The 21,153-nt window shown below is 48.4% G+C and overlaps 1 protein-coding gene across 3 annotated transcripts in view; it reads right to left on the reverse strand.

Annotated features, from left to right (window-relative positions):
- SLC35B3 (solute carrier family 35 member B3) overlaps positions 1 to 18,688 on the reverse strand; it is a 166,286-nt gene extending 147,598 nt beyond the window's left edge. The window contains exons 1-2 of one of the 3 annotated variants that reach the window (XM_029590634.1): positions 18,469 to 18,666; positions 13,215 to 13,350 (exon numbers count right to left, since the gene is read on the reverse strand). The gene's annotated coding sequence lies outside the window, so the exon portion shown is untranslated. Of the gene's footprint in view, positions 1 to 13,214; positions 13,354 to 18,468 lie in introns of all 3 variants that reach the window. The other 2 variants (XM_029590633.1, XM_029590635.1) reach the window with 2 other exon arrangements.
- Positions 18,689 to 21,153: the final 2,465 nt, after the last annotated feature.

Consider the following 21,153-nt stretch of genomic DNA (forward strand, 5'->3'; position numbering starts at 1 on the left):
AGAAGAATAATGTATCTCCCTTGGGTATCTACAACAGTCTTCTGTACACAAAAAGCAGTAGTTCTATGAATAAGGATCGCAACTCCACGACTTTTCGAAGAACCTGTGGCAGAAAAAATTTGTGTTACCCATTTTTTCTTTAAGTACCTCCTCTTTTGTTAGGTGGGTATCTTGAAGGAAAAAAGTTTGGGGTGGAATTTATTTAATCTTGATAGAACTTTTTCTCTTTTCACAGGTGTACCCAAGCCCGCCACATTCCACGTTACTATGTCTAAAGCCATGATGTATAGGTTTGTGGAGTGAGATATATATAGGCTACCCCATTGAGTAGTGGCGAGGCTTAAACAGGCCCATAAATATAGTATGATTTTTACTCTCGAGTATAGTTTCAGGACAGAACAGAGGCTAGAGATTTTCCCATATAGCTTTCTAAAACAGACATTTTGCAACTTCGGGTTTAACCTCCCCCCATGTTTCCCCTTCCCTGCAATAATCCAGAAAGCAAGTGTAAAGTTAACCAACTGTTCGTGTCCACTGGGACCATAGCCCCAGTCCTGTCAAACAGTAGAACGCCCTTGAATAAGGGATATGGATCACGCCGGTGGTCGATGTGCTTGGCCACCACCTTCCTCCGTTAAAACAATTCAAAGATAGCTCCCGAGAGCTCAACAAATATAGAACTAATATGAGAGATCAAGCAAAAAAAACATGAGTTAATCTGACCAGTTAGTAATATCCTGACGAGAAACCACTCACGCTCCATCCACGTTGGAAGTCGCTCTGGAGCTGGGCATGTTTCAAGGCCCAATCTTTATCAATTCACTTATGATTTCAAGATAAGGTGGAAAAGTCTGACCCGTGGGTCCAGTGTAGTATGGCAGGAATCAGAGTCCTGAATATCAGGTGGAATCAGTCTGTTCGCTCGCCGAAAGCTTCTTCACGTATTCCCGCACAGCAGTGGCAGAGTCAAACAGCCATGTTGTTCCTTGATATGAGATTTTCAATTTTGCAGGATACATCAGAGCAAAGCAAATCTTTTTTGCTACTAGTTGAGAGCACTGTAGTAAACTCCTTATGCTATATGGTGACACATGGTGAGAAGTCTTGAAATACAAGAATCTTTTTATTTTCCTATAGGAATTCTCTTGACTTTCAATAATGTTGTCCCTAGCACCTCCTTATTAGTGTGCAACTTCATTTAAATAAAGAATCACGCGCTCAGGAGAGGTACCTGGGTGCGTGTTGGAAGAGTGGGTGCTCAACAAGGAAGCACCCTCTCTCCCGCGATTTTTACAGTATTGGCCTGTGAGGTGGCTAGGACGGACAGAGCAGAATCGATTTATCTTCCGATTTTGTTCGGTTGCGAAAAGATCTAACCAAGGATGACCCCATTGTAGGAAAATCCTGTCAGCCACTGATTGATCGAGGACCATTCATGAGTGTGGAAAACCCTGCTTAGCGGTTTGCCAATGTATTTGCCACTCCAGGTGAATATGTTGCATGTAGGGATATCGAGTGTTCAATGGTCCACTCCCGTATCCATAGTGCCTCCCTGCTTGTTCATATAGAACATAGCCACCTGATTGTCCATGTGAATCATAAGGGTGTGGTCTCATAGTAGATAAGTGGAGGCCATTGGAGCGTCTCTCATGGCTCTGAGTTCTAGTAGGTTGATCTAGGACTGTTCCTCCACTGACCATAGGCCTTGTGTCTTGTAGTGAAGAAAATGAGCCCCCCAACCCTGAGTGGATGAGTCTCTGGTAAAGACGAAACTGTGGGGGGCTCCTGGAGAGGGGATCCCATCGCTAGCACCCCATGGTTGTAACCACCATTGAATGCCTCTTTTTATGGAGTCTGACAAGGTTACATTTTTGCTCACTAGTTAGTTGGCAGTATTGAGTCCATTGATACTTCAAGCCCCACTGAAGACGCTGCATATGTAGTCAAGTGTGATACACTACATGAATGGCTGCTGCCATGTGGCCCAGGATTACAAGCACCTGATGCACTGTGACAACTGATCTGGGCAGTAATTCCAAACTCAGGTGATAGATTCTTATGACTCTCTCTTCTGGAAAAAAAGGCGTGAGACTGTATGGAGTCTATCCTGGCTCCTATGAATTGCAATATCTGGGTCAGTTTGAATACCAATTTCTTGTAGCTGATGAGGAATCCTAGAGATTCCAGCAAGTGATCATCATTTGCAGATGAGCTTGCAGAGACAATCTATTTGGGAAAGACTATGAGCCAGTCATCCAGATATGGAAAAACACAGATTCCCTGGCATCTTAGATAAGCCACTACCATAGCCATAAATTTGGTTAAAAAAAAACCCTGGGAGCTGAAGAAAGACCAAAGGGGAGGACTTTGTACTGGTAACGCTTCAACGCTTCCTGGAAGCATAGGAATCGCCAGCAGGAAGGGTGTATTGGAATATGAGTGTAGGCATCTTTGCGATCCAAAGAACACATCCAACTGCCCTTCTGAATGAATGGTAGGATTGACGTGAGGGACATCATCTTGAACTTTTCCTTCTGAAGGTGTTTGTTGAAGGATCATAAGTCTAGAATGGGCCTGAATCCTCCCAAGCATTTCAGATTAAGGAAATACTGGGAGCGGTAAACGGTATTGATTTGGTATGTTGTTACCAGTTGGATGGCCTCCTGTTGGAGCAAGAACTGGATCTCTCACTTCTCAACTACCTCTACCCTCATGGACGATCCTCAGAGCCCACTGATTTGACTCCATTCTGAGGCAAAATGGCACATACTGCCTCCCACTGGCAAATGAGGCTGTGGCTGGGCTGTCTTCAAAAAGACTGAGGGGATTTCGGGATTGATGGTTGCAAAGGTTTCTGCTGTTTGGGGTCTCTCTGACGACCTCTAGGCTGAGCAGGTTCGGACTGTGGGCAAGACTGCTGAAACTTCTGATATGACTGAGACCTGAATGGCTGAAACTACTTGAACGGCTTCCTCTGATAACAGTAAGGTTTACAATGTTGGTTATAAAACCACGTCTTCCAAATGGAGCTGGATCGGAGCCAAGCTATTCGTCAAGCAGAAATGACAGTAGCAGAGGTGCAGGAAGAGGTTTCAAAGCATTCATAGACCATCCTCAGCAAATGATGTAAACCCTCCTCCAGATCGTAAAAAGAATGAAGCATTAGCTACTGGCCAGTTTCTGAAATCAAGAATGGCTTCAATAATTGTAGGCATTCGTAAAGATATTAGACCATGTAAAACTAGAGCTGTTGGATCCGGGATGTTAACACTGCACTTTGAAAAATCTTCTTGGCAAAGTCGTCAAGGAGCTTGTGTTCCTTCCCCGGAGGAGCAGACGCATGTAGCTTTGATTTTTTTCACGCATTTCATTGCCGATTCAACAACAACTGATGCATGCGGTAGATGGATGACCCCCATACGTCAAGAACCTCTGCAATCGAAACTTTAAATCCAGCATCCTGGAGGCAGGAAGGTTGGCATGAGGGGACTCCCACATCTTTGACTGTACCACATCCAGCACCCTATGGGAAGGCAGAGCTGAAACTTCCAAGATCTTCAGGATCCCGAAAACTTCCTCCCTAGGAACTGAGAGTTTTCGGACCTCTACCCCCTGCAAGTTCCCAAGATTCTCAACAAACTTGGGACGGGGGTTTCACTGGAGAAAAAGGGGGATGCTCCAAAATCCCTTCCCCACTCAGACCTGGAATATTTGGGGGGGGGGGGGGTGTCAGAATCTCTGGGTGCAATGAGGAGAACAGATTGTTTATGTGGTCCATGGCCTTTTGGGAGCGGCTTGGAGGTGGCACCGAAGGAAGTCGCTCTTTCTCCATGACAACCGCAGCTGGAGACCATTTCCCATGAAGGCATATAGCTGAAGATAGTATATCTGAGGGAGGTTGTCTTCGGTCCCAGGAACTTTATCTGGTCCAGCCCGTTTGTCTCTCAGAGAAAGTTCCTCCTGGAGATCGTAGTCCCTAGTACGTGAGCGTTTGGACAAGTGTGAGAAGACAGTAGGTACTCCCTGGGAGGGGGAAGATCTGGAAATGATTAAGACACGCTTGGAAGGAGAAACCCAAGATGGTTGTGATAAGATATAAAGGATCGTGTCCATACTGTGCCTACTACCAGACGATGAAGAACAGCCCACTCTCCTTTTCTTGGGATACAGACTTTGAGGCTCCTGCAACTCCTCTACATAATCAGAAGAGGTGGATTTTCGTCTGTCACGTTTGGATGATGCATGCACTGAGAGATCCGGGAGTCATGCCATGAAGGCATCGTGCGTGGGGGGATGCCTCGTTTGCGTCAATGCACCATGAATCCTGGCACGCATGGTAGCTTGCGTCAGGACCTCATGCGTCTATGCCTGTTTGGTCGTCTGCACCGATGCTTCAAGGGTCAAGGTGGAATGGACGCTGTCGTACCTATGCGACGTCTTCAGAGTCGATTGCATGGATGCGTCCCAGAGATGCCTCGGCTGCTTAGAACTCGATTCTCCAGGCTGGTCAGCGTGTCGATGCGAGGTCTCTGATGACGACAGCACACCTGGACAAGAACCATGCTTCGGGTGCCCCGCAGGTCTTGGCTTGGGTTTGCTAAGTGCCAATGCGACCTTTTGGTCCTCTGTTGTTGAGTGTTTGCTTTACTTTACCTGTGGCTCCATCGAAGAAGATCTCCTTTGTACATCATGGGCAGAAATATTAGAGCCTGGGGAAGAGGCCTCGGTGAGAGCACATAGCTGCCTGAAGGTGAAGTAGTCCCACTCTTGTCCCGAAGAGCTATTTTTGCTGCCCTTTGCCTCTGAGCCCATGGAGACATGTGGCTGCAGTATCAACATGATGCCTGATCATGATCCGAGCCTAGTCAGAGGTAGCAATAATTGTGGTTGTCAATGACGGACATGATGTGTCCGCACTCACAATACTTGAAGCCAGGCTTCTTGGACATGGCTGGCTACCACTGAAAGTGCTTTTTGGGGGATTCACTGGTGCAAAAAGAAAAAAAGAAACTCCAAGAATTGAAGAGACGCAACGAGGAAAGAAAAAAAAATGTCCGTGCATGAGCAAGGAAAAAAGAAGACTGAGGAAACTGATGACATGCTTTGCGCGGAAAATGCCACACAGGCACAACAGAGCAAAGCTCTAATTTACTGGAGAGAATCCACATGAGCGCCGGATGACGTCACCCAGACAGTATGGCCAATTCAGCCTGCTTATTTATGGAAAATGCAAAAATTGAAATAATCCTGCAGAAATGTCCACTAATTTCTTGAAGCATTAAAAACATGGTTATTAACAATACGAACAGTGAAACAAAGTGTGACTTTTCTCATTCCTCTTTTATAAAGGAAGATGCATTGACTATAGAAGGGATGGACTGCCCTACTTTTGCCAAAATTCAAAAGATCTTATGAACAGATGCTATCAAGTATACAAACTGGTTACAAATATTGCATCTAGGTAATGCTGTAAAACAAGTTTGGCAGTGTTTATGAGGCAAGGAGGCAGTACTATTGGTTAATCTGGAGAGAGGGAATGTAATGTTGAGATTACTTACCTGATAATCTCCTTTTCCTTAGTGTATGCAGATGGACTCAGAACAAGTGGGTATAGTGTGCTTGTGCTAGCAGTTGGAGATGGATCTGACGTCAGCATGGGTACATATACTCCCACAGGAAGTGAAGCAACTCAGTAATCTTCCTTTTAGCTGTTATGGATATATGTGTACTGACCGATCAATGAATTAGGGAAACAGGATTCCCCTGACCGATTGATAGTAGCTGGAGACCGCCAGTATTCCCAACCGGAAGGCGTCGACACCTGGTAGAGTGGACACTCTCGTCTAAGAAATGACATGCCTTACCTTGAATTGGTGAAACCCATGTATACTGGCAGCCGGGCGGGATGGTGAGTCCATCTGCATACACTAAGGAAAAGGAGATTATCAGGTAAGTAATCTCAACATTTCCTAGCATGTGGGATGTACAAAAGCTACTCACGAACTGGGCGGGAGGCTGCCTGAGGACAGCGTAGGACTGCCCTCGCGAATGCTGTGTCCTCCCTGGCCTGGACATCCAGACGGTAAAATCTGGAAAAGGTATGGAGGGAGGACCATGTCGCCGCCTTGCATATCTCCGCGGGCGACAGCATCCTAGATTCTGCCCAAGAGGCCGCCTGCGCTCTGGTGGAATGAGCCTTGACCTGCAGAGGTGGTGACTTCCCGGCCTCTATGTAGGCCGCTCTGATAACTTCTTTGATCCAGCAGGCGATGGTGGGCCGTGAGGCCGCTTCTCCTTGTTTCTTCCCGCTGTGAAGGACGAACAGATGGTCCGCCTTTCGTACTGCTTCTGTCATTTCCAGGTATCTGGGCAGCAATCTGCTGATGTCGAGATGGCGTAGCAAACACCCTTCTTCTGATTTCTTCAAACCTGCCGTGGTTGGCAAGGATATGGTTTGGTTGAGGTGAAATTGTGAGACTACTTTAGGTAAAAAGGAGGGAACCGTGCGAAGATGGATAGCCTCTGGAGTGATTCTGAGAAAGGGATCCCGGCAGGACAGTGCTGAACATACAGCCAGCAAGAACACCATCTTCAAAGTTAGAGAATGGAGAGACAGGCCCCAAAGGGGTCTGAAGGTGGATCCCGCGAGGAAATCCAAAACTATGTTGAGGTTCCACAGGGGCACTGGCCACTTCAGTGGCGGACGAATGTGCTTGACTCCTTTCAGGAAGCGGGAAACATCTGGGTGCGTGGCAATGATCTTGCCATCCCTCCTGGGACCATAGCAAGACAGCGCAGCCACCTGAACCTTGATGGAGCTTAGGGAGAGAAACTTCTGAAGCCCATCCTGCAGGAAATCCAGAACAATAGGGATTGTGGTTGCAAGTGGATTGGTGCCATGCGTGTCGCACCAGGCTTCAAATACTCTCCAGATCCTTACATAGGTGAGGGATGTGGAAAACTTGCGAGCTCGGAGGAGTGTATCTATCACCGGCTCCGAGTAACCTCTTTTCTTCAGTCTAGTCCTCTCAATGGCCAGACCGTAAGAGAGAATTGAGCTGGATCCTCGTGGAGGATGGGACCTTGACGTAGCAGGTCCCTGAGAGGAGGCAGGGGAAGAGGCTCCCCTGTCAGTAGTCTTCTCATGTCCGCGTACCAGGGTCTTCTTGGCCAGTCTGGTGCCACTAGAAGAACTAGGCCCCTGTGCCTCTGAATCTTGTGTATAAGGGCGCCCAGCAGGGGCCATGGCGGAAAGGCCATTAGCAGTGTCCCTGGAGGCCATGGCTGAACCAGGGCGTCGATCCCATGAGAGAACGGATCTCGCTTACGGCTGAAGTATCTGGGTACTTGAGCATTGGACCTGTCCGCTAGTAGGTCCATGTCCGGAGTCCCCCACTGATCCACAATCATCTGGAAGGCTGTGGGGGACAGCTGCCATTCTCCCGGATTTAGGCTTTCCCTGCTGAGGAAGTCTGCAGCGGTGTTGTCCCTTCCGGCAATGTGGACGGCAGAGATGTCCTGGAGATTTGCCTCTGCCCAAGCCATCAGCGGGGCTATCTCTAGGGACACCTGTTGGCTCTGGTTCCGCCCTGTCGGTTGATGTATGCCACCGTGGTGGCATTGTCGGACATCACTCTGACTGCACTGTTCCGCAGTCTGTGAGCAAATCGCAGGCAGGCTAACCGGACTGCCCGTGCCTCTAGACGGTTGATGTTCCACCCCGACTCTTCTCTGCTCCACCGCCCTTGGGCAGTGAGTTCTTCGCAGTGTGCTCCCCATCTGCTCAGGCTGGCATCTGTGGTGAGCACAGTCCACGTCGGGGAGGACATCTTCGACCCCCTGCTCGTCTGGTTGGACTGCAACCACAACCGTAGCTGGGTCCGCACTCTGGCTGGTAGAGGTAGATGCACGGAGTAATTCCGGAAGCGTGGGCTCAATCGAGAGAGGACGGAGCGTTGTAGTGTTCTCATATGGGCCTGCGCCCAGGGTACCACTTCCAGGGTGGATGCCATGAGACAGAGAACCTGCAGATAATCCCAAGCTATGGGCCGGCTGGCTCCCATCAAGGACCATAGACGCGTCTGGAGTTTTAACCTTCTCTTGGTGGTGAGGCTGACTTTGTCTGCCTGGGTGTCGAACTGGACTCCCAGGTATTCCAGTGATTGGGAAGGCTGTAGGCAGCTCTTGTTTAGGTTGACTACCCATCCCAGGCTTTCCAGAAGGGAGATCACTCTGTTGGTTGCCCGATGGCTCTCCTCTCATGATTTCGCCCTGATCAGCCAATTGTCTAGGTAGGGATGGACAAGGATTCCTTCCCGTCTGAGCGCCGCTGCTACCACTACGATCACCTTGGTGAAGGTCCGCGGCACCATGGCTAACCCGAAGGGCAAAGCCCGGAATTGGAAGTGTCGTCCCAGAACCTTGAAGCGTAGGTAGCGCTGATGATCCTGATGGATCGGGATATGCAGGTAGGCTTCTGACAAGTCTAAGGCCGTGAGGAACTCCCCTGGCTGTACTGCGGTCTTGACTGAGCGCAGAGTTTCCATGCGAAACCTTTGGACCCTTAAGTATCGGTTGACTGACTTGAGGTCCAATACGGACCTGAAAGTGCCCTCTTTCTTGGGTACCATGAAATAAATGGAATAGTGCCCAGAATCCATTTCCCATGCAGGTACTGGGATTATGGCTTTCAAGGAAAGGAGCCTCGCCAGGGAAGCTTCCAATGCTGCCTTCCTGTGGATTGGACACGGAGATTCCACAAACCTGTCCGGAGGGATGTGATGGAAGTCCAGATAATACCCCTCTCGGATGATGGCGAGGACCCACTAGTCCAACGTAATCTCGACCCATCTGGGGTAGAAGAGGGTTAACCTGCCCCCTATGGCTTCGTCCCCTGGATGGATCGGCTGATTCTCATTGTGGGGTGCGGCCGGGACCCGAACCCGAGCTGGCTCCCCTCTTGTGCTGCTTGGTCCGAAAGAACTGGTTCCTGGCCTGAGGACGAGGTGCCTGGTAGTGACTCCTATAGGGAATGAAGCATTGGGAGCTTCTACCTATGGAGGGCCTCGGAAAGATGCACTGGTTCCTCTTGGACCTGTCTTCCGGCAGTCGAGGTACTGGAGAGGCGCCCCATGTGCTGGCCAGTTTATCTAGGTCGCTGCCGAACAGGAGAGAACCCTTGAACGGCATTCTAGTGAGACGTGTCTTAGAAGGAGCATCGGCTGACCAATTCCGTATCCAGAGCTGCCTTCTGGCTGCTACGGAGGATGAGACCCCCTTGGCTGTCGTACGGACTAGGTCGGAGGCGGCATCTGTAAGGAACGAGAGAGCTGACTCCATGTCCGCTGCCGGAGCATTGTTCCTGACCTGTGACAAACAGGAACGCGTCACCACTGTGCAGCAGGTTGCGATTCGCAAAGACAGAGCTGCCACCTCAAAGGTTTGTTTCAGGATGGCGTCCAGGCATCGGTCATGAGCCTCCTTGAGGGCCGCCCCCCCCCCCCCCTCCACTGGAATGGTAGTGCGCTTGACCACAGCGCTAACCAAGGCGTCCACCTTAGGGCACGCCAGCATATCCTTAATTGCCAGGTCCAGGGGGTACATGCCAGACAGGGCCCGACCCCCCTTGAATGAGGCCTCCGGCGCATTCCACTCCAAATCGATCAGCTGTTGCACCACTTGCAGGAAGGGGAAATGGCGGGCTGTGGGACGAAGACCCTCCAGCAGGGAGTTCTGCGTAGATGCCTCCATGGTGCTGGGGCCTGGAATAGCCAACTCCGTCAGGCACTGAGAAACCAGGTCGGAGAGATCTTCCTTGGGAAAGAACCGCCTCATAGTTCGATATGGCTCTATCCCCAGGGGAAGGTCCCCCTACTCGGGGGGTCCGGACTCGTCCTCCGAGACATCAGGGTCCGCATGAGCCGGACTGCCCGGAGGCGGGTGCCCGCGATAAGGGCGAGAAGGTCCGGGGGCAGGGTCAGCTGGAGCAGCAGCAGCAGGGCCTGGACGGGAAGCCGACTGCATCTGTACGAAGGCGTGGATCCCCTTAAATAAGTCCACCCAGGAAATGGAAGCGGTCTCCAGCCGTCGGGGTACCAGGTCCCCCGGGATTCCTGGCTGTTCGAGACGGCCCGCTAGATCCGGGGTGGCCCCTGGGGAACTGTCGGTAAACCTTGGTTGAGACTGGTCCTGGCCCGAGGCTCCCACGGCCTCCTCACATTGGGCACAAAGGGAGTCTGGCTCCTCGCTCTGCGTGGCTCTAAGCTGGCACGCTGAGCACAGGCCAAGAGCTTTCACGCCGGAATCAGGAGGTGCCGCCTCTGGAGACGCCGGGGCGTTTTCCATCGCGTCTTGCGAATGCAGGGCGCCGGCGCTTATGCTGTCAGCAATATGTGCTCAATAATAAACAATATGCGCTCAATAATATACAATATCATATGCTTAGCAATCTATATGCGTTGTGCGCCTATCAACAGGCGCCTATCCATGGGCGCACTCAATACCTGAACAAGGCAGACAAAATGGCGACCTCCACGGCGTGCCGCATGCAGGCAACGCCGCCGATCCTCGTACCTCGGAGACCAAAAAGTAAGAGATGTACGCCTTACCTGATCCTCGGCGCTTCCCGGCTGTAACCCGGGCGGTCTCCGGCTGCGGGGGGAGAGGGGAAATACCTTCACCGCCGCGCTTGAGGTAGTGCACCCGCTGTCTCTAAGCTGCCGAACTCGTCTCGCTCGGGGGCTAAGTCCACGCCGGGACCGAGGCGCCTCTCAGCCAGGCCCGAGCTCTTCTCGCTCGGGGGCTAGATCCCTGCCGCGGTTCGGCCACTGGACCGAGGCGTAGACCTCCGAGGGATCGCGGAAATCACCTCGGGAAACTCAACTGGGGGAGGGACCCGAGGGTATCACCGCAGGAGTGCGGGGCTCTTCTTCCGAGGAAAGTAGAAAGTAGTATTGGAAACCACGCTCAGCGAGCGTGCAGGCGCTCCAAACTGCTTTGGAGATGGAAATTACTGAGTTGCTTCACTTCCTGTGGGGGTATATGTACCCGTGCTGACGTCAGATCCGTCTCCAACTGCTAGCATGAGCACACTATACCCACTTGTTCTGAGTCCATCTGCTACACGCTAGGAAATATCCATTTATAGAGGTGTGACACAGAACTCCCTTGGAGGCAGAAGAAATGGCTAGAGATTTAATTGAAAAAATTTCTATGAAAGAAGGAGAGCCATTGCTAGGTGATTTATCCTGGCTGCGGAAGAACTGTTCTGGCAATGGACAGAAACATGAGGGGGCATTGCTGGACCTTGTGCTTACAAATGGGGAGTGTGTTTCTGATATTATAGTTGTGGATCACCTGGGATCTAGTGATCACCAGATGACGTGGTTCAGTACTAGAACATAGGCGAAAGCAAGGGTCCTGAACATCAGGAAAACTAACTTTGTTGATTGGGGGGGGGGGGGGGGGGAAGAGGAAGTACCTCCAGGAGTCATTAACTGGATAGAATGAGATAGAGGAAGCAGAAGAGCAGTGGACAAAACTAAAAGGAGATACTGTAAGGGCAATACATTTTTTTGTTAGGAAAGTAAAGGTAAGAGGAAATTGTGACCACTATGGTTTTCTAAAGAAATGGCTGAAAAGGTAAAGAAAAAAAAGGATAGAGCAGTTTCTGAAATCAATGGATTACAGGAGTCAAAGCAACATGATTTTACCAGAAGTAGGCCTTGTCAGAGGAATCTTACCAATTTCTTTGACTGGGTAAACAGAGTTAGATCAGGGGAGAGTGCTAGATATGGCTGTACTTGGATTTCAGCAAGGTTTTGGACATGGTTCCACATAGGCAACATTTATTTATTTATTTTATTTATTTAGTGCTTTTCTATACCGACATTCATGATACAGATCATATCATATCTGTTTACATGGAACATGGGGAAATAACATTAACATAACCAAGGAGAAAGCGAAAGTTACAATAAACAGGGGTACTCAAACTGGGAAGAAGAGGAGCCAGTGTCAGAAGAGACTCGGAACTAAACAACATCAATACAACAATATTTACAGTAGCGGTAAAGGGAGTGCGATGACTAGAGGGTCTTGGAGTGTGCCTGTAGCTGGGGAGGTCCCAGATTAAGGGAAGACTTGTTGGAATAGCCAAGTCTTCAGTTTTTTTCTGAATGTCAATAGACAGGGCTCTTTGTCTGAGGTCAGAGGGCATAGCATTCCAAATGGTTGGCGCCGCTGTCAAGAAGGCTCGCTCTTTGGTGGCTGAGTGGAGTGTGGCTTTGGCTGGAAGGGAGTGAAGTGATCCCCTGTAGGCTTCTCTGATGGGTCTTTGAGACGTGTGGAGAGTTAGTGGGTATTGGATATCGATAGGGGTATGACTGTAAACGGGTTTGTGAATGATGGTGAGACATTTGTGTAAGACTCTGAAGCTTACAGGAAGCCAGTGCAGATATTTTTTAGGATAGGTGTGATGTGGTCTCTTCTGTTGGCGTTTGATAAGATTCTGGCGGCCGAGTTTTGCAGCATTTGAAGCAGTTTGGTGGAAGAGGCGGGAAGACCTAGTAGAATTGAATTGCAATAGTCCAATTTGGAAAATATGATGGCCTGGAGTACCAATCTGAAGTCCTGGAAGTACAGAAGCGGTTTGAAGAAGCAGTCCTTGGTTATGTTGTTGATGAACCTCTTTAGATTTAGCTGGTTATCAATTATAACACAGAGATCTCTTGCTTGGCTGACCAGGGTGTTGGTGTGGGTCAGGTGAAGGTTATCACTGTGGTTGGGAGATATAAGGAGCAGCTCCATCTTAGATGTGTTCAGAACTAGGTTTAGGTTCGTTAGGAGGTGGTTGATGTCTTGAAGACAGTTGTCCCAGAAGTTAAGTGTTTTTGAGAGGGATTCGATTATCGAGATCAGGATTTGAACATCGTCTGCATAGAGATAGTGTTTAAGTTTTAGATTCATAAGCAACTGACAGAGGGGGAGAAGGTATATATTAAAGAACTAACTGAACAGTCTAGGTATGGGTCCTAAAGTGACTAACTGGGTTAATAATATTTTTATATGAATTCCACCATTTGTCACATTTCAAAGCAGATTACATTCAGGTACTGTTGATATTCCTCTATTACGAGGGCTTACAACTGAAGGACCTGATTTGCTTTTTCCTATAGACATAAAATGGGACAAAAGTCTTAATAAGTCAGACCTACCGTAGGTTTGTATCTGAAGCAATGGAGAGTGATTTGACTTGGCCAAAGACACAAGGAGCGTCAGCAGAATTTGAACACTGGCTTCTCTGGTTCGCAGCCTGCTGCTCTGATCACTAGACTACTCCTCCCACTCCAACTGCTTGAGTGAGAGATGAAAAACGGTAGTGGTAAATGAAGTTCCTTCCACAGAAAGGGTAGTTACCAGTGATCTGCTGCAGGGATCAGTCCTTGGTCTGATTCTGTTTCACATTTTTGTTAGTGATATTGCAAAAGGGCATTGAGGAAACATTTGCCTTTTTGTAGACAATACCAAAATCTGCAGCAAGTAAGATTTTATTTATTTATTTATTTATTTAAATGCTTTTAAAATATACCGACATTCATAGGACATATCATGCCGGTTCACAATCAACATTGTAAAGGAGGAAGAGGAAATTACAAATAACAGGGAGGGGGGAGGTGGAGCAGTGAAGGAAAAAGGAGAGGATGGGGGTCAGGTGACAGTAAGCGCAGAAGTTGCGGGAAGGAGAAAGGTAGTGAAGTGCTAGGGGAGAGAGAAATTGATAGGAACTGTGTTAAAAATAAACTGAGAATAAAAAATTAACAAATTTACAAAATCAGGAATTCCCTAGGATGCATCAACGGATTAGAAGGGGTAAGGGAATTGGAAGTGGCAGTGGAGGGGGTTTAGGTCTGATTGGAGTCAGGGTATGCTTGTAAGAAGAGCCAGGTTTTGATGCCTTTTTTGAAGTTGGGTAAGGAAGGTTCAAGGCGGAGAGACGTGGGAAGAGAGTTCCAGAGGGAGGGGCCGGCTATGGTAAAGGCTCTCTCTCTGGTAGTTGAGTGGTGTGCTATTTTGAGGGGTGGGATGTGTAAAGTGCCCGCCGTGGAGGCTCTGGATGGACGATTGGATGTACGGAAACGTGGTGTTTCCTTGAGCCATTCGTGGTCGTTTTTGTGAAGCACGTTATGGAGTATTGTAAGGGTTTTGTATTTTATACGGAAAGGGATGGGGAGCCAATGCAGTTCTTTTAAAATGGGTGTGATGTGTTCTCTCTTACGAGTGTCTGTGATGATTCGTGCCATGGAGTTCTGCAAGATTTGTAGTGGTTTAATTGTGGCGTAGGGCAGGCCTAGGAGAAGTGAATTGCAGTAGTCTAATTTTGATAGGATTGTGGACTGCAATACAAGGCGAAAGTCTTGAAGGTGGAGGAGGGGTTTGAGATTTTTGAGGATGTGGAGTTTATAGAAGCCGGTTTTTAGAAGGGATTTGATGTGTGGATGAAAATTAAGGTGTTTGTCTAATACAACACCTAGGTCTCTTATAGATGGCAGGATGGGGAGGGTTGTGGGGGTAGTTTTAGTAGAGGCCTGTGAGGGTAACCTCGAGTTTGTTGGAAATGAGGATGATTTCAGTTTTTGCTGTGTTAAGAGCGAGTTGGAGGCTGTCTAAGAGAGAGTTAATGGAGGCAAGACAGGATTCCCAGAAGTTTAGAGTTTCTTGTAGGGTTTTTTGCATGGGGATGAGGATCTGTACATCATCCGCATACATGAAGAAATTGAGACCGAGGTTAGAAAGTAGATAGCAGAGGGGAAGAAGATATATGTTAAAGAGGGTGGAGGATAAGGAGGATCCTTGGGGGACACCCTGGAGGAGGGGTATGCGTGGGGACTCAGAGTTGTCAATGTTGACCAGGTATTCTCTATGGGTGAGATATGAGGTAAACCATGATAGTACAGTGCCAGAGATGCCGATTTCTGATAGCCGGGATAGGAGTATTTGGTGGTTGACAGTGTCGAAAGCAGCAGAGATATCTAGTATAGCGAGTAAGAATGAGGTTCCTTGGTCCATGCCTATATGTATGGTGTTGGTGACTGCCAGAAGGAGGTTTTCCGTATTGCGACCTTTACGGAAGCCGAATTGTGCGGGGTGCAGAATGTTGTGGTTTTCGAGGTAGTCAGAGAGCTGGGTATTGACAACCTTTTCAAGTATTTTAGATACAAAAGGGAGGTTGGATATAGGCCGGTAGTTAGAGGGGTCTTTGGGGTCTAAGGTGGGCTTTTTTAGGAGGGGCTTGACTATTGCAAGTTTGAGTGGGTCTGGGACCTTGCCATATGTAAGAGAGCAGTTGATCAAGTCAGATAGAAGTCTGGATATGGATGTGGGAGAAGATAGGAGGGTCTTAGAGGGGATGGTGTCAGCAGAATGGGAAGCAGGTTTCATTCTTTTTAGAATGGTTTCAATTTCAAGGGTAGATGTTTGTTCGAACGTTTGCAGATTGGTTCTGGATGTTTTGGTAGGTAGGTGGAAAGTGGTGGGGGGCTTGGTGGTGAAGCGAAGGAGAATGTTGTCAATTTTATTCTTGAAGAAATTAGCAATTTCTGTGCATTTCTCTTTGGCGTTTTGTTCTGGGGAGAAGGGGCATGGGGGGGGCAGTGAGATTAGCAACAAACGTGAAAAGGGCATTTGCATCGAATTGATAATTGTGGATTTTGGCTGCGTAGAAGTCTTTTTTGGCTTGGTTAGTGGCTTGACGGTAGTGGTGTAATGAATGTTTATATGCTGACTTGTGTGTGGGAGTGGGGTTTTTACGCCAGGTGCGTTCTTTGGCTCTAAGGTCCTGTTTGATCGTTTTGAGTTCTTTGGTGTACCATGGTTTTTTGTCTGTGTTGGCTAAGGGTATTTTTTTGTGTATCATGGGGCAGGCTTCTTCCGCTATCTTGGCATTGATGTTATTCCAAGATTGCAAAGCTGTGTTCGGGTTGGAGAGGTCCAGGGATTTGTTTGCTTTCTCAAAGGCACGGGAGATGTCTTCCGATGAGCAGTGCTTGCGGAAGGCAATAGTCTTGCTGGTGGCCTGAGTTTTATCTCGAGAGAGAGAGGATGAGGAGGGGGCATTGTTGTGGAGGTGGGCGTTAATGATGAAATGATCAGACCAGGGGATGGGAGTGGAGGTAGGGGTGCTGTGTGAGGTGATGTGTTTGTTGACAAAGAGGAGGTCCAGTGTGTGACCAGCCTTATGTGTGGGAGAGGTGATGAGTTGCTTGAAGCCTAATGCTTGGAGGGTGATCATTAGTGTTTCACAGGCAGGTGTGATAGGGTTGTTGTCTGCATGGATGCCCTGAAAGGTGCCCTGAAAGGTGCCCTGAAAGGTGCCCTGAAAGGTATGGAAAACCAAGAGAAGAGATCTTGTGAAACCTGAGGAATGGTTTAGAATTTGGCAGCTAAGTTTTAATGCAAAAAAAATAAAATTATGCATTTGGGTTGCAAAAACTCAAAAGACTGGTATAGTATAGGAAGTAAAGTTCCTCTGTGCACAAAATAAGCACAATCTGAGAATGATCCTATCTGATGATCTTAAGGTGGCCAAACAGGTAGATAAGACAACAGCAAGAGCCAGAAGAATACTTAGGTGCATAGGGAGAGGAATAGCCAGGAGGAAAAAGGAGGCTAAACTGATTCTGTAAAAGATTAACTGAGGACTCATTTGGCATACAGTGCACATTTTGAAGACTGCAGCTTCAAAAGAATATAAACCAAATGGAATTAGTCCAGAGGGCAGCTACTAAAATGGTCAAAGTCTTCATCATAAAGAATATGGAGACAGAATTAAAGATTTAGACAGGAGGAAAAGGAGAGATATGATACACACATTTAAATACCTCCAAGATACAAATGTACAGGAAAGCAGGCCTCTTTCAATAGACAGGAGGTTCTGGAACTAGGAGTCATAGGATGAGGGTGAAAGGGAGTAGCATTCAGAAGTAATCAAAGGAAATATTTGTTTACAGAAAGAGTGGTGGATGCATGTGACAGACTCCCTGTTGAGGTGGTGGAGATGAGGCCAAGGATCAGAATTCAAGAAACCATGGGACATGCACAGAGGATTTCTGAGGGAAAAGAAGGGACTATAAAGCCGTGAAGATTTATATGGGCAAATTGGTTGGGCTGTATGGTCTTTCGGGCAGACTCAGTAAAATTTGCGGAAGAGCCGGCACTCCGAGGCGAGCGGCCACTCTCCTGGGTGAGCAATTCTGTATTTAAATGAGGGCCTGCGGTAATAAGGAGGCACTAGGGACACTAGCGCGTCCCTAGTGCCTCCTTATTGACAGAAGCGGTGGCTATCAGCAGGTTTGACAGCCGACGCTTAATTTTACTGGCGTCTGTTGATGAACCCGCTGACAGCCATGGGTTCGGAAAATGGACACCGGCAAAATTGAGCATCCGTCTTCCAACCAACGGGCAGATTTTTATTTTTTTTTATTTTTGTGGCCTCCGACTTAATATCGCTATGATATTAAGTTGGAGGGTGTACAGAAAAGCAGTTTTTTTCTGCTTTTCTGTACACTTTCCCGGTGCCTGCCGAAATTAACTCCTGCCTTTGGGCAGGTGTTAATTTCTGAAAGTAAAACGTGCGGCTTGGCTGCACATTTTACTTTCTGTATCACGCAGGACTAATAGGCTCATCAACATGCATTTACATGTTGCGGGCGTTATTAATTTTTTTTTGGGGGGTTGGACACGCGTTTTCCTCGCGCTATTACTCCTTACTGCATAAAGGGTAATATTAGCGCGTGGAAAATGCATATCCAGACAGGGGCTAACGGTGCGCTCAGCCTGAGCGCACCGTACTGAATCGGCCTGTTATTTGCTATCATGTTTTCTCATTTAAAGTTACCACAGGCTTTTGCAAATGTTTCTAGCTAGTATCTATTTTTCCCACCTTTCCAATGATGGTGTGATGATGATAATAGCATACCGAAATCCTCTCTCCTTCCACCATGGAGGTTGCTGCCATTTCAGGGCTGTAACTTATGTTGATCCCTTTTTATAAAAACTTTGATCTCACTGTTGTCTATAAAATAAACATAATACCTTTCTTGGTGTGTGTGTGTGTGTGAGAGAGAGAGAGAGAGAGAGAGGAGTGGGGTGGGCTCCGAGAGTTACTGCAGCTCTCGCACCTGACTTGTGACATTCGCCAACACTGTGAGAATAGTAAAATCGTCAATAATTAACAGATAATGTTCGTTTGTTAGATTAAAAATTAATCCAAGAAATAGGAGTTGAAGCTACCAAACGTCAAGTGGGATACGGGTCGTACAGTAAGGACACACTACAGGCTGAAAATGTGCTTAATAAAAGAGGACTACATAATTCGGTGGATTTTAAGAACACAACTCTAACTACTTTAAGTGAGGATGGACAACCACGGGGGGGGGGGGGGGGGGGGGGGGGGAGGGAGGGGACCATTACCTAAACAGAACCGCTGGGTCAACTCCAGAACTTCCCCTTGTGTTGACAGCGCCGGGGGAGCTCCACAGCAGAGCCTCACGGGCATCAGGACTCCATCGCCGGGAACGGGACGGGAAGCAGCAAACGCAAGCCGCCGCTTTCCTCCTGCCACCGAACAGAGGTAGCGGAAGACGAAGCCAGGTACCCAACACTTTCCCTCCCCTTCCGTCCAGCTGTAGCCGAGCAGCCTGCTGATACAATCAGCGATTTCCGGCTACGTCAACACGCACGCATGCGTGCATTCAGGCCCAACCCCTTCGCTCCTCCGCTCGGCTGCGGATAGGGCAGGGCAGGTTCGATTGCGCCAGGTGGATGTTTTGTTGTCAGTGCAGCTAACTGAGCGCCTTGTGCGGGCTTTGGGCTCTCCAAGAATAGGACACAATTGAGTGGATCCCTTTCGTCAATCTCTGTAAATAGTAACCAGCTTTTCTTCTGTTAAGAATAAATATGCGTGTCAGGTTTGTGAAACGGAGCCCTCCCCCTTCCTTCTCACCTGCCAGTGGCCCCGGTCACCACCCTACTGTACAGCTCACTTAACCCCAGAGAAGAGTTGGAGAGAGAGAGAGAGAGCTAACAGCTGTCAGGCACCTGCACAGATCAGAAGGAATGCTGGCTATTACTGTACCCAGGCTGCAGAAATAGGGATTTAAGAAAAAAAAAAAAAAAAGAAATCTAGCTATTAGGACAGGAGCAAGTGGATGTTTTTATCTGAATCAAGTTGACTTAGGGGTTGATTTTAAAAGGGACGTGCCAATTTTATAACATGCACATGCCAGCACGCACATGGTATCAAATCTGATGGCCATGCACACATGCCCAACAGATTTTAAAATCCGCGTGCGCAGGAGAGGGGATTTCATAACCTCTGCGCTGTGACGCAATCGGGCCTCCCCCAGTTCCCTATACCCTTTCCTACTCTGCCTTTCTTTTCCCCTCTCCTCTCCCCCTGACCCCTAAACCCCTTTCCCTACCTTCTTTTTTGTTATTTCGGAACTTCATCTGAATAGATGACGTTCCATGCGCCGGCTGGCTGCCAGCACTCGCTTCCCCTGGACAGGGCCTAATGGCCGCTGTCCCGGCCGGCCTGAGTCCCACCCCACCCAGACCCCGTCCCCTGGCCCACCCCTTTGATTGAACCCAGCACTTTTATGCTTAATGGGAGCTACACATGTGGCTGGGCTGTTTTTAAAATGCGCTCAGCGCGTGCAAGTCCCGGCCACGTGAGTATTCCCCGAGATTTACGCGCGCTGGGCTTTTAAAATTTGGGCATTAGGGAATAGCCACTGTTATTACTGGTATTAGTAGCTTGGAATCTGTTTAATGTTTTGGTACTTGTCAGGTGTTTGTAACCTGGATTGGCCAATGTTGGAAATAGGATGCTGGGCTTGATGGACCCTCAGTCTTACCTAGTATGGCAACTCATGTTTTCTTAGCATAAGGACAGGTGATTTCAAAACCAGTGGATTATGCACTTCTTCCAGCAGATGGAGACGGAGTAAAGCTGACATCACAGTATATATACCCCTGCAGTGACATCAGCCTGCCAGTATTATCTGTCTTCAGCAGATGGTAGACATGCATCTCCCTACTAGGAATTCCTTAAAAAAAATGAGAAGAGAAGGATTCCCTGTACGTACCGGATCAGTCCAGACTCCTGGGTTATGCGCCCGCACCAGCAGGTGGAAACAGAGCAAAACTTGTCAGGCTCCACTATATATACTATGGTGCCGCCCACAGCCTGTCAGTATTTCTCTGTTTCCAGCAGGTGGTTCAGGTGCATAGCTCACAACCTGGTAGAAAAGTTTAAATTTTTGGAACTTGGGAGGTTAGTCAGGCAGGATCTGGGTTTTCTTGCTGCTTCCTCTTGTTTTGTGTTAATTAAGTTTAAAAAAAAAAAAATCATCTTTTCGTCCTTTGGAATGGTTCCAAGAAGGGTAATATGGCATCCAAGACGTCCATATCGCGATGGCTGAAGGAAGCAATTGGTTCGGCTTACCTCCTGGCGGGTCGTCCCCTACCGTTGGGTTTAAAAGCCCACTCCACTCGGGCTCAGGCGGCGTCCTGGGCTAAGTGTCAGCAGATCTCACCTTCAGAGATCTGTCGGGCAGCGACTTGGAAGTCTCTGCACACGTTTGCACGTCATTTTCGTTTAGACGTGCAGGATTCCGGGGCATGGAACTTTGGAGCGGGCGTCTTGCGAGCGGGCCTCTCCGCTTCCCACCCTAGATAGTGAGTTCTGGTACATCCCAGGAGTCTGGACTGATCCGGTACGTACAGGGAAAAGAAAATTAGGTCTTACCTCTGTTAATTTTCGTTCCTGTAGTACCAAGGATCAGTCCAGAGCCCCGCCCGTGTCTTTTTCCAGTAGGTTCGGAGAGTCCGCTGTTCGGATGAAAGGTTTTTTCATGTTGCAAGTCTTTGACAATTTAATATGTTGCCGGGTCTGGCTCTTCATGGGGGAAGTGACCCGAGGGTTCCCCGGTTGATTTTTGTGTATATAGTTAGTTATATGGGGAATATCCACTGCTTTGACACTGAGTAATACTGACAGGCTGTGGGTGGCACCCTGGTATATATAGTGGAGCCTGACAAGTTTTGCTCTGTTTCCACCTGCTGGTGCAGGGGCATAACCCAGGAGTCTGGACT

This window comes from Rhinatrema bivittatum, chromosome 2 (assembly GCF_901001135.1).
Source record: "Rhinatrema bivittatum chromosome 2, aRhiBiv1.1, whole genome shotgun sequence".
Taxonomy (NCBI): domain Eukaryota; kingdom Metazoa; phylum Chordata; class Amphibia; order Gymnophiona; family Rhinatrematidae; genus Rhinatrema; species Rhinatrema bivittatum.